Source organism: Suricata suricatta, chromosome 3 (assembly GCF_006229205.1).
Source record: "Suricata suricatta isolate VVHF042 chromosome 3, meerkat_22Aug2017_6uvM2_HiC, whole genome shotgun sequence".
Lineage (NCBI taxonomy): Eukaryota > Metazoa > Chordata > Mammalia > Carnivora > Herpestidae > Suricata > Suricata suricatta.
The window spans coordinates 120,435,584-120,448,034 of record NC_043702.1 but is presented as its reverse complement, the minus strand read 5'-3'; the positions used below and the strand labels follow the sequence as shown (position 1 = coordinate 120,448,034).

Sequence of the window (12,451 nt, the reverse complement as noted above, 5' to 3'; positions counted from 1 at the left end):
TATAGTGTCCTTTCTTCTCTAAAACAATATACACAGAAAATGGTGGGAAGTTGATTTAATATCCTGACTTGGCTAAATAAATAAGGATACTCAGACTGTTTAGAATAAAACTTTACTGGGTAAATAAGTTTCTAAAGACTAGATAATCCTGTACATAAGCCTGAAATTAATTTTGAAGGGCTAAACTTTGGAACCCTTGCAACATACCTCACTTTATGTTATCACTAAGGTCAAATTTAAAAATCGAATTGCTTTTTCAGATGGATTGGTTAAATAAAAGCAACTTTTAAGAACAGAAAAGAATCAGTCATCTTAATTTTGCCACAAGTACAGCCCAATTCTAGAGATATCTACTAACCCTATGTAACATTACATTTTCCTGGCCCACATTGTACCTCGAGTATTAGTATTTTCTCAAGATATTTTTTTATTGCTTTCTGAGTCCGAAGTTGTAGGGGGTTCTAGGTCTTATTTTATCTCCCAAGATCTCTTGGTTAATAGGAAAAATAATAATAACTCAAATTTCTAGAGAGCGATGACAACAGATTTAGAAGTCACTTCCCAAATACATAAGGGGTAGCCGAATGCTCTGACTCTACATGACATCATAAACACCATGTTGCTTCTCCGTCAAAATATTCTTGATGCTCAGCTTCAAGCAAACGCTATTTCTCTCCCACCTCTTCTTTTTCACCCTCTTTCTTTCCCCCCTTCTCTCATCACAAAACTTTCTGGATTGAGTAAAAGTATTCGGTCACTTGCTCTTTGACCCCAGAGTCTCCTGAGACTATATATTCATTTTAAGAATGAGTCCCTTTAGTTACCTAACGTGTCCTTGGATAAATTGTTTCCAGATGTTTACGAATATTTCAAGGAAATGTCCACACGGTTTTTATGGCTGAGTGATAAAGGACTCCACAGTGTCTGCTCCGTGGTACAAGAAGAGCCAAGTACTTATTATAAAACAACTTCCATTCAGTAAGGATCTGCTACATGTCTGGCACCGCGCTAAGCGAGTTCCATCCATTATCTCAGTGAATGCTAACAACGTACATGGGAGGCCGTGTGATCCTCACTGCAGAGAAAGGTGAGGTTCCAGAGAAACCGCACCGAACAATAAGTGAGGGAAACGAGCTGCTCCACACAGCCCATGACCTTGGCCTTGGTTGGGGTCCTGCCACTCCCTCAGAGCAAAACTCTGTTAGATTAGAATAGAAAAGAACAAAAACAATTCATGAAAGTCACGAGGTATTGCTGAGTCTCCAAAGAAACTTCCTGTAAGACACTGCAGAGGGGACTTCATAGACCAAGAGTCCTTGTTCAGTGTCACTGAGCAGCTCCAGCAGAGTCGTGCGCCACATAGGACTTCAACAGTCTATGAACATTGGATGCCAAAATTCTCTCATTATTTCAAAACCAGCTTTCACATATGGGTTTGAATGCTGCCTGTTTAGTGTCGATATTCTGAGTTGTAAAAACAAAAACACAATCCCAAATGGTCAAGGTGACCTTTAAAAAAAAAGCTTTTAATATCATTGAAATCATGCTTTGTGTTTCCTTTTGGGTTATCCTTAAAACAGGCCATCATTAGTCAGAAAACTTAAAAGATCTGGATTTGGGGTGGAGCTGGGGACGTGACCAATCAATCCTTGATTATTCTAACTAATGGAAAGAAGCCAGGCATACCCATGGACAAGGTACTCTGGGAATGTTAGTTCCATTCCCCCAAACAAAAGCCTGTGTTTATGCTCAGGAAATTATATGGGTTCCTTGCTTTCATTTACCTAGGAGGCATACACTTCTAACAAGTTTCACCTAGGTTGACTTTTCAGAGGATGGTGGATTCCCAAAGCACATCCTCTCTGATAGCGAAACGAAGGAACTCTGGAGTGTGTGCGTTAGAAATGTCAACTGCAGATTTTAAGAAGAATCCACCAAGTGGGAAATCCATATGCAGGCAATTAAGAGGTGACTCTGTTTGTTCTGGAAATGCCTTCCATGGCACTGAGTATGCAAGCCCCTGCAGCCGCCTGTCTCCTACTGATGTTAAATGTCATCTAGTCAAGCCATCTCTTCCTCTGCTCTCATCAAACAGCTACCCCCCTAAGGCTAGAATTTGAATGAGTGTCAGAAATTGCTGACCTTAGCAAATCACATTTTTTTTAGCCCCACTCCCCAAGGCACCAGAGAATGCTCAGACTTTTGACCTTGCTGAAAACCATGGAATTATTTGAATGAGAAATTCTCTTTTCCATTTCTCTTCCTTTGCCGTCCCCCCCACCCCACCCCGCCCCTTCTCCAGGGTCGCTCTAGCTCCTTTTAAAGAAAAGTCAGGTTATAAAATGCAGAGTGCCCTCTTAGGATTTTGGTCCTCTAAGCCGGCATTTTTTCCAAGCTGCCATTCTCCATTCAGCAGACCATATTTTTAAAAAATATCTGGAACACAAACAGCAACTTGTTTTTTGTACCCTGGACTACAAATCTAACCAGGCTTTTTTTTAAATGTAATGTTGATTCAAACCATTTTTAAATGAGTTTAATGCTGGTGAAAGGTGGCAGATTGACAGCCCGGAGGTGGAGAGTCTGTATTTTTAACTCTAACAGAGTGAAGCAAGGTCAACTACTGCCAAGGAAGCTCACAGGCCTCACCCTTCTGCTTGGAAGGGTTCTTATGGGACTGAACACATACGTACCCATGTGAAATCTGCTGGCTTAGTGGTTATGTTGTTCTTAGTTCGCAGGACTTTGACTTGTAAAAAAAAAAAAAGAAATTCTGGTACACTTAAGTCCCACTCAAATTCGGTATCTTCCATGAAACCTTTCCTCATGTGTCCCCGTCAGGTGTGAAAAATCCACCCTCTGAATCCCTGGCAGTGTGTTACCCACTAGAGTCTTCTAGAAGTATTGATCAGAGCTTGAACCGCATACATCCTTTCTTCCACATTGTGCCCCTGACACGCCACAATGATAAAAAAAAAAAAAAAACCAAGCAGACATGATCGCTCCATTTTAAAGACAGGTGATGGAGGCCAAGAGGGGCACACACGAGGCAGAAATAAAGGCAGAACTGAAATCTAGGTTTTCTGATTCCAAATTCTTTATCCTTCAATCTACTGAAACAAAGATTTTTGAAACTTCCTAGTCTGAGTGAAAGTACTATAAGTCCCAAGTCATCTTCCCTCTAAATGTGTCTGGCAGATTGTCTCCAGAACCCCCGTGGCTGGAAGTCAGCCTTTTGAGGGCTGCTGAGCTTCCCTGGGCAGCTGTCAGTCCAGACTTGAATCACCCCTGACAACATCTCACGCCTGCCACTCTGACGGGCCTTCCCCACCTGGCTCTGTCCTGTGTGTCCCTGACATCAGGAGGCGTTGGGGCTGGTGGTGTCAGCCATGTCTGGTGCAAGCTGACTCCATTTTCTCTGCTCTTTTTTTCAGAACATTAATGAAGACATCAGTGGAAGCTCAGAAGAGATAAGCCCAATAAAACCTCAAATAAACCTTATTGTAAATCCAGTGTTTCAGCCTCAGGAAAAATATTGATTCAGTTGCCTGTACCAAGAAATTAAGAAACCGATTGCCTCTGGGCTCTAGTGTGGAAGTCAGGGGCCTGTCGTCTTGTTACGAGGTTCGGTGGATATGAGGTCCAGTTTTCCACCCAAACACTGAACTTGTTTGCACGGTCTGTGTAATCGATTGCATACATAATTGTAAGTGTATGCTGACTATAACTTGTCATTTGCCAAATTACTCAAAATAGCATGAGGGGTGTTGGCAGACTTAGAATACTCAGGAAGATGAGCTATGAGGAATTTCTCAACTCTCTGGTGCTCCAAGTTGCAGAATGCTTAAACTATTTGGGGTTCAAAATCTGCATTATTTAAAAAATGTTTTTAATATTTATTTTGAGAGAGAGACAGACAGACAGAGCACGAGCAGGGGAGGGGCAGAGAGAGAGAGAGGGAAACACAGAACCCAAAGCAGGCTCCAGGCTCTGAGCTGTCAGCACAGAGCCAAATGTGGGGCTCAAACTCACGGACCACAAGATCATGACCTGAGCCAAAGTCAGATGCTTAACTGACTGAGCCACCCAGGCGCCTCCTTCAAAATCTTCTTTAAAAGCAAGATGGAGCTATTCAAAATTTCTCCGGATAGTTTCCCCACTGGTGGTTTCCTACAGGTTTGAAATTCTTCCTCCAGGTCATAGAAAGTTCCATCTGTATGGAACTATGAGGAAAGATCCCACCCAGCCCCGCTGTGACACAAAATGTCTGCCCTGAGACACAGGCATGTAGAATAAAAGATGGAAGGGCGCGGGGCTGCCATGGAGATTTTTGATCTGGTTCCTCCCCCATCTGCACCCCCAGCTGGAGATACTGTTGAATAACAGGGGACAGAGGAGGAAGAGTTTGCAGGATGGATGATTTCAGGATTGGACATGTTAACACTGCACAGCGGGGAGCCACGCGAGAGCCAGTATTAGATTCATCTCACCAACTAGACGATTGGCTCTTTGGGCCACTGCCCACGCCACTTGCTTCTTTAGTACCCTTGGGAGTGTGTGGCACAGTGCTGAAAACAATAAATATTTGTTAGCTGACTGATTGGTTATAGGTAAAAGGCTCAGATTGTAGCTCATGTGAACCGTGATTGCTATTCCATTGTTTGGAGAAAAGACCGAACTGATTTCTGACGTTGGGAGGCATTAACGTATACTCATTAAAGTGGAGAAACTCTAACCTAGCTTCACATCTCCGGATTGCAGTTGTTAGCAAGGCTGCCTTCTGATGTTTTTGCTAAATTACAAAGAGGTTGCTTTTGCAGGACTTAAAACAGAACCCTTCCTTTCTGGGAAAATTACAGGCAGTACCTGAATTATAGGCTCTAACTTTTCAAATAACAAACTCAAGAAAAAATGGCTCCCATTTCACACCCCGATGCATCCAACCACTCCTTCTCCTTTGCCAGCTGCTTACAGGGAGCCCACCAGGGAAAGGCCTGTGAGTTTGAGAGAAAATCTGGGTATAGAAATACAGAAAAGTCGAGGCTAAGAAAAGCAACCATCGGGGTGAGTTGTTCAGGCAAGGCCTCTTGCAGCTACAAAGCCAGCTGGTTCATCAGTTTCCTGAGCCCCTACAGCGAGGCCAGTCTGGGTGCCCACTGGGAACCCAGTCTGCTCAACACCTCACCCATAAAGCCATTCAAGACACCATAATCCCTTACCGGGCCCATTGCAAAAACCTCTGCGTCACATCGCCTTTCTCCTCCAATATACACTCTCAATCTAACAATCACATTGTTCTTTGGGGGCGCCTGGGTGACTCTGTTGGTTAAGCGTCCAACTCTTGACTTAGGCTCAGGTCATGATCTCCCTGGTGCGTGAGTTCCAGCCCTGTGTCAGGTTCTGTGCTTCCAGCCCTGGGTCAGGCTCTGCGCTGACAGCTTGGAGCCTGCTTAGGATTCTCTCTCTCTCTCTCTCTCTCTCTCTCTCTCTCTCTCACCTCCACACACATGTTCTAAATAAATAAACTAAAAACATTGTTCTTTTAACCATGTAAGTAGGATTACAAAACTCCCCTGTTTAAATCTCTCCAAGGGCTTCCACTGCTATCATTCTTAGACTATAAACCGAACTCCTCTCTGTGATCCACAAGGTCCCTGTCACCTGTCCCCTACTCCAGCTCTCCGACCTCATCTACCACCTCCCATCATTTGCCATCTTCTGGCCATATTACCCTTCATTCTGCTCCTCGGACTTACCAAATTTATTCATGCCTGGTGGCCTTTAAACTGGCTATTCATTTCTGCTCTGCCTGAGAGACTCTTTACCCTCATCATTAAATTGTTACTGTCTTCTTTTCATTCAGATCTCTGCTCAAATAAGCCTGGCTCATCTCCTTTCTAGGACTTATCATTACTTCTAATTGACTTATTTATCTAGTTCTTTATTTACTTGTTTATTGCCTTCCTTTCCTAGGAGAGAGTAAGGTTGATGAGAAGAAGCAAGTTGTGTTTTTCACTGCTGAATCCCCAGGCCCTGGAGGAGTGACTGGCACACAGCAGGCACTCAATACATATTTGCCGAACGTAAGACAAAGTGAGTGACGAAAAGCATAGAGTGGGAATCTGTTCTGCAATCATAACAGACTTAAGCCTAAGCCTCCAACTTTATTGTATCAGCAGATCCCCGAAGACAGGGCCTTGGAGTGCCCAGGGTTTATTGAGTGCTTGTTCTGATGATGGCCATTCAGCTTATTATTCCCACTCATCTCTTGCTCTATGTGTTTATCTTCTCACTGAGAACTCTGGAGCAGAGGGGTGAGCAGGATGCCAGGGACACCAAAACTTCAGCGGCATTCCTAAAGAAGCCATGCAATGTGCCTGTGCCCGTGCCACAGAGGGTGACATGAGGAGCACCAAATGCAGACACTGATGGTCAAGGGTGGGTGTTGTGGAAGGCTTCCCAGAGATTAAATTCACTGAGGTCGAAATTTTACCCAGCACTGGTCCTACATCAATAAGGAGGTCAAGACATCCCTGTCCCGCTCATTGCCGAGCCTCTGAGCCACTTCCTTCTGGAATCAACACCCTGGCTGCCTCCCTCATCACTCTGGTTCTGCTGGATCACCCATTTGCCAGCCTTTTGGAGGTTTCCAGGGCACCTAATTACCACTTACAGCATTGCATTTGGAAAATGAATTTCTGGCTCTGAACAACCAGATCCAACTATCTGAATCTTTCAAATAAATTCCTATTCTTAACTTTAAAAACCCACATACACACCACTCATTCCCACAAAGGAAGAGAATTGAACCAGAAATTTTGGATCTGCCTCTTTTTCCTCCTCAATATATATTTTTAAATTTTTTAATGTTTTAATTTATTTTTGATACAGAGAGAGACAGAGCATGAGAGGGGGAGGGTCAGAGAGAGAAGGAGACACAGAACCGGAAGCAGGCTCCAGGCTCTGAGCTAGCTGTCAGCACAGAGCCTGATGCTGGGCTCAAACCCACGAACGTGAGATCTGACCTGAGCCGAAGTTGGAGGGTTAACCAGCTGAGCCACCCAGGCGCCCCATCTCTTCAATATTTTAATCCAGCATTAGAACTGACATGGATCAGCTTTGGGCCACCTGCGAGGTAAGAAGGTAAGTCAGATCCACATACATCTGATTTAATCTTCAAAAATACATTGCTGGGGCACCTGGTGGCTCAGTTGGTTAAGCGTCCGACTTCAGCTTAGGTCATGATCTACGGTTCGTGGGTTTGAGCCCCAAATCAGGTTCTGTGCTGACAGCTCAGAGCCTGGAGACTGTTTCAAATTCTGTGTCTCCCTCTCTCTCTGCCCCTCTCCAACTCATTCTCTGTCTCTTTCTGTCTCAAAAATAAATAAAAACAAAACAAAAAAATACACTGCTATTCTTCCAGTGTCATAAGATTATAACTCAGAGGGGCATGGTGGTATGTTCTAGGTCAGAACTGTGATCAAAACCAATTCTTCACCTTCAGGAAAGCCCTCTGGCTCATCCAGGTTCTTCTCTATACTACCTTCCAGCTTGGTCTTTCATTCAAGGTCACTGAGCCCCATAATTAACCTCAGCTTTGCTGCTCAGCTGTCACTGGAGTATCCAGTACCACAGGGTTTTTGTCTTTTTTTTTTTTTTACAAAGATACAATTTCCTAATGGACTATTTGCATATTTTCATTTATAATCCCAACACACCATCCAAGACCATAGTCACCGGAGTTCCATGTTCCACTGAATGAATGTCGCAGAAAAACCATTTAGTGCAACCGGCTTCTTCCAATTTTCTATCCACCGAATGGTAAATGCGAGGATAATAGAATATGGAGGTCCGGAGGGATCAAGACAAGTTCCGGTTTCTCCAGACTACGTTTGAGGTTTCAGGAAAGTTGCTAAGCCTCCTCGGCGTCTCAAAGCCTATTTGTAAATTGGGGTGACAATATCTGCCACCAACCTTATTGTAAAAATTTAAACAACAGAAGTAGTACAAATCACCCAGCCCATTACCTGGTCAAGTTGGGTGCTCAATAAATTTTCATTTCTTTCCATCAGAAGAGATTTAGGGAATCTTATTTCCTTCCCTTTTATCCTTCTCCCACTGAAAGACCCCCAAGGCACTAGATAGGTGGGGTCATTTTTGAGCAGCAGGGCCCAATGCAATGAAATATGGAGACTAATTCACATTCCCTTTGCTAACTGGAAACCTTCTTTGTTATTTGATTGATTCATTTTATATCCTTATGGGATAATAGGCATAAAATCACATTTTATAGTTGCATTCTAAAAGTCAATATCACATTCGGGACTATCTTTCTATGTAAGCATTATGGTTGCTATTCAGAAAACTGCATTTAAACTGGGAAGCCCAGCTGTCTTTGGTGACAGTTCCTGCAAAAGGAAAACTCACTGAGGAGGTGAGCCAGCCGGGACAACTTTTAGGACAGTCACAACTGGGGCATCTGCAAGGCCTGAAATATGGGATGTTATGACACTTGGTGATTACTTCTGACGTACTTAATTATGCAACAACAAGATTTGCAGGCCCATAACCACACAGTTCCCCCGGGTACACTGCCAGTGTGCTCCACAAATGATTAAATATAAAATAAACAACAGCTAACTGTGAGTTATGAAGTTGTAATTCCACCAACAGGACTCCAGTGATGTCATAAACCACCAGAGCAAAGTTCATATCACCAAAGGATCCCAGATGGGCTTAGAGGCCTGTCACACGGCACGGGTCTGGGCTGTAGACAGGGCTCCAAACAAGCCTTTCCTTTTGGTTTTTGGCCCTTCTTGTCTCTGCAAGAGCTCTCCATTCTTGTTCTCTTCATCTGAGCTTTCTAAAGTCATACAAACCCTGCATTTCCAAATGAGTTAAACGGTCTGTCATTTAAGAGGCATTTCTATCGGGGCGCCTGGGTGGCTCAGTTGGCCAAGTGACCGAATTCTGCTCAGGTCATGATCTCAAGGCTCCTGAGTTCAAGCCCCGCATTGGGCTCTGTGCTGACAGCTCAGAGCCTGGAGTCTGCTTCAGATTCTGTGTCTCCCTCCCTCTCTGCCCCTTCCCTGCTCACGCTGTCTCTCCTTCAAAAATAAACACACATTAAAAAAAAATGTTTTTAAAGAGGCTATTTCTATCCTCTCCCACATACACACTCTTTGGATAGCAATCTATGAATTACATATATGCCATTGGAGGAAACATGCTTAATATGTAATAGAAAATCCATTTAAGACAAAAGCCTTGCAGCATACCTTAAAAAAGAGACATTTCAGATGCAACTTTAGTATATGCCAAGCCCCCCACAAATGGAATATACTTGTCTTTAAACATGGTAGAGCTGGAAAAGTTATGCTGAAATTTCAAATACAGCCTTCTCACAGCGAGTGTCTGTAAAAGAGGGTAAATTACAACTTGGTGCCTCCCCTTCAAAGCTCCTGAATGAAAATTCTGGGAGTAGAGTCCAGCACTCCGTGTTTTAACAATCCTCCAGGTGATTCTGGTGAGTGCTAATGCTGGAGAACTGCTGGTCTATAACGAATGCAGCCCAAGGCTGAGTCTGGACTTGGCTTCCACGTGGTAATGCAGGACCTTATCCATCTGAAAATTCCATCCCACGAGTTTCTGCAGGTCCTCGGGGGTGCCTCCAGCATGAGGATGGAGAGTCTAGTCAGTTGCCATGTGACACCCAACAATGGTTTTCCTCTGTAGTCTGAGTTTATGACATTATGCAGCCCCTTATAAACTCACACTTTGGGGTTTTGTTTAGAAAACATTGTGATCCATCCTACTCATCGAATGGTGTTTAATAAAATTCTATATACTGACCCAAAAAAGCTTGGCTTTTTTCAGACCATGTAGAGAATAAGTAAGCAAAATTGAATAAATATTGGGAGAAAACTGCTTTATCAAACATCAGACAGTAAGGAAGAATTTTTGTAAGGAAAGGAGACAAACAATACTGAACTGTAACTTCCTAAATGTGGCATACTTTCATCTGAAAACATACTAAAAACTAAAGCCAAATTGTAAATATTAGTTCTGTGTGATAGATTGCCCTGTCTTTGGCACAACATTTTTCTTCTAGAATAAGAGCTGAGATAACAATCACCTAAAATTAGTCATAGTTAGGATTTTTACAACCTTCAATAATTGCCTTCATTTCACCTTAAATTGTGCTTCTTTCTTTCTTTCTTTCTTTCTTTCTTTCTTTCTTTCTTTCTTTCTTTCCTTCTTTCTTTTTTTTTTTCCTTCTCTCTCTCTCTCTCTCTTTCTTCTTTACATGTGAAGCATGAAAACAGTGCTAGGCTAAGTGTATTCATTTACTCAACAACTGCTTATTAAGTCATTTACAATATGAAAAGCACCATCTGTCCTCTGAAGTATAAAATACCTTCCTGTCTGCCCTTATCTTGAAGACGTTACATACCTGGTTGAAGAGATAAGACTAATGCTTAGGGAGAATTTAATAACAATGGACCAGTGTGCCTGGGTGGCTCAGTTGATTAAGCATCTGGCTTTGGCTCAGGTCATGATCTCATGGTTTGTGGGTTTGATCCCCGCATCAGGCTCTGTGCTAAGAGCTCAGAGCTTGGAGCCTGCTTCAGATTCTGTGTCTCCCTCTCTCTCTGACCCTCCCCTGCCCTCATTGTCTCTCTCTGTCTCTTAAAAATAAATAAAACACATTAAAAAAATAACAATGGACCTCACAAGACGTAGCGGACAGCACACACAAAAATACAGCATTCAACCAATGAGAACATGGTCTACATCCATGTTTTCAAACCTTATGGTATATGAAAATCATTTGCAATCAAAAGGCACTTGTTTGGGAGATTCTGATTCACCAGCTAGAGACTGGGATCCTAGAATCCGCATTTGAAAATATTTCAATTCATTCTGATGAAGACGAACCAAGGATCACCCTTTAAGATATATAGGATTTGACTGTAAACACATTAGAGAAAGGATCCAATTATCTGTTATTTCTCTTTATCTTTTCCTCTAAATCATTAGAAATGAATAGCATATGAGAGACACATAGACGGTGGAAATGAAGCTAACAAGGACCAAAGGAAAGTTTTCCTACAAGAGGAAGGATTTCGTACTCTCTAAAGGAGAACAGTAATCTAGCTATCCACACCCCAAACACAGACCATATAATACTGTAAAGCACACACAGCATTTTCAGCCAACACACGCTTTTCCATATGTCAGAACTGATATTCCTGACAGATCTGTGCTCCTAATCTTGACTAATGCCCACTGAGCATGCTTACAAGATGACTCGCCTCTCTTTTCCATAAAGCATATGGAAAACTGCTTCTTTAGACCAGCACACAAGTCATGCAACAAACTCGTCCAAATCCCTCGCCCACAGTGACCCCCTGTGTCCTCATGGCCCACAGGTGATGCTCATCTGTTACCAAAGAATGCCAGAGAGATTTCATTGTTAATTGTTGGGCAAAAAAATAAGGAGTCCTAGATGCTTCATGATATAGAAATGCACTTTGCATAGCTTCCCGGTTTCTCAGGCTTCGAAGCAATCTATCTGAAAACACATAATCAAACTGGGGGACAGATGTTTATCTTACTCAACTGGTGAGGAAACCCCAGTTTGCACAAGAATGGCAACTTTACATATGATCCCAGTTAACATGGTGAGTATTATTCATGTATAAAAAGTTAAATAAACCCTACAGAAATCTCAGAGGGGTGGTAAAACAGTGCTATGTCTGAGACATTACACTACAGAGAAAATTTAACATGGTTGGCCTCCAGGAAACCTAGTGGCTGTGTGAGGTCTGAGATGAGAAATCTTGACACCTGATGTCCTAAGCGTATGTCATATCTTCTCCATTAAACTCAGTGTCTAAATTAGAGCAAGGCAGTTGTTTTCTTCAGTCACTGGACAGTCCGTGGTGATGGATGAAGCAAGTGGAAATAAAAATGGTTGGTGCCAACTCAAAGTTTAAGGAGATTTAGATTACTCGTTCATGCTAATGAGGAGAAGGGTGGCCTGCAGCTGTGGACCACAGTCGGGAACTTCTGAGCCTGACTCCCGGCCCTGCCAGACACTTGTGGTGTGGCTTTTGCACATCACTAAAAACCATAAGGCATCAGTTCCTGACCGTAGATCAAAAACATTTGTCTACTTAGTTGCTTGGTAAGGGACATGGTGTAAGAGCATGACTTTTGGAGTATGGGAATATTCCTAGTTTTAGCAACATTAAATGGCCTCTGACACTGATTGGGAAACCACATTGAATACACATCCAAGCCTGGAATAAGTGACACTTGTCAGAGGTGTTAAAGAAGTGGGAACAGGAAAAGAGCAAGCATTTATTAGAGTGCCTTCAATGGGATGGGAAGTAGGGTATTGGGGTCTTTGTTTCCATTACCTCATTATTCCAAGTAACAGACTTGT

At 42.8% G+C, this 12,451-nt stretch overlaps 1 protein-coding gene and 1 long non-coding RNA gene across 3 annotated transcripts in view; one reads left to right on the top strand and one right to left on the bottom strand.

Moving 5' to 3' along the window:
- Positions 1-3,513, top strand: part of LOC115288058 — a 31,948-nt gene extending 28,435 nt beyond the window's left edge. The window contains exons 3-4 of the long non-coding RNA XR_003906791.1: positions 855-1,087; positions 3,435-3,513. This is a non-coding gene — a long non-coding RNA (uncharacterized LOC115288058). The remainder of the gene's footprint in view (positions 1-854; positions 1,088-3,434) is intronic.
- The window catches only part of PRRX1 (paired related homeobox 1), a 72,003-nt gene that overhangs the window by 46,179 nt on the left and 13,373 nt on the right, over positions 1-12,451 (bottom strand). The window lies entirely within an intron of this gene.